Source organism: Epargyreus clarus, unplaced genomic scaffold (assembly GCF_041222505.1).
Source record: "Epargyreus clarus isolate Ecla_fem2 unplaced genomic scaffold, WU_Ecla_fem_2.2 ptg000022l, whole genome shotgun sequence".
Lineage (NCBI taxonomy): Eukaryota > Metazoa > Arthropoda > Insecta > Lepidoptera > Hesperiidae > Epargyreus > Epargyreus clarus.
In genome coordinates this window covers 3,510,910-3,511,933 of record NW_027332229.1, presented here as the reverse complement: position 1 = coordinate 3,511,933, position 1,024 = coordinate 3,510,910, and the positions used below count along the sequence as shown (strand labels likewise).

The following is a 1,024-nucleotide window of genomic DNA, read 5'->3' as shown; positions in this document are numbered from 1 at the left end:
TACGCTATTGGAGCTGGAATTACCGCGGCTGCTGGCACCAGACTTGCCCTCCAATTGTTCCTCGTTAAAATATTTAAAGTGTACTCATTCCGATTACGAGGCCTCGTAAGAGTCCCGTATCGTTATTTTTCGTCACTACCTCCCCGTGCCGGGAGTGGGTAATTTGCGCGCCTGCTGCCTTCCTTGGATGTGGTAGCCGTTTCTCAGGCTCCCTCTCCGGAATCGAACCCTGATTCCCCGTTACCCGTGACAACCATGGTAGTCGCAGAAACTACCATCGAAAGTTGATAAGGCAGACATTTGAAAGATGCGTCGCCGGTACTGGACCATGCGATCGGCAAAAGTTATCCAGATTCATCAAAATTAACGACTTCGGACGCGAGGCCCTCCGTCGATTGGTTTTGATCTAATAAAAGCACTCATCCCATCACTGGTCAGAGTTCTGATTGCATGTATTAGCTCTAGAATTACCACAGTTATCCAAGTAACTGAGTAAGATCTAAGGAACCAAAACTGATATATTGAGCCATTCGCGGTATCGCCTTAATACGGCTTGCACTGAGACATGCATGGCTTAATCTTTGAGACAAGCATATAACTACTGGCAGGATCAACCAGGGAGCTGACAGTCACTCGCGGACGAATGTAGCCGTCGTCGCTCGGACGAGAACACGACACATATCGACGCGGTCGCGGGCGCGTCCGCGTCGAATGATGTTTCGTTTTTGAACTCGTCGTACCTTTTAATATTGTACGCTCTTTGTTTTCGATGGTTCGTGCAGCGTCAACGGAGTATCTCATCCGATTGTCGCAACGATCCAACGAGAGAGTGTGCGCGCGATTTACTAATAGCGCAACTCCGAATTGGATGGTTCACGGCGAGACAATTTAAGATTCACGTTTCATTATTATCTTTTAACACAAACGCGAACACTGAAAACAGATTCAGCCCGGTGTTTGAGAGACGTCGTCCTTGGCGTTAATTTTTATAGCGCCTTATAGAGGACCGTCGCCATAGGCGACG

At 48.2% G+C, this 1,024-nt stretch overlaps 1 non-coding gene across 1 annotated transcript in view; it reads right to left on the bottom strand.

Moving 5' to 3' along the window:
- LOC140751435 (small subunit ribosomal RNA) overlaps positions 1–621 on the bottom strand; it is a 1,903-nt gene extending 1,282 nt beyond the window's left edge. Inside the window, exon 1 of the ribosomal RNA XR_012103344.1 lies at positions 1–621. This exon is cut by the window's left edge and continues 1,282 nt beyond it. This is a non-coding gene — a ribosomal RNA (small subunit ribosomal RNA).
- Between the last annotated feature and the right edge of the window lie 403 nt (positions 622–1,024).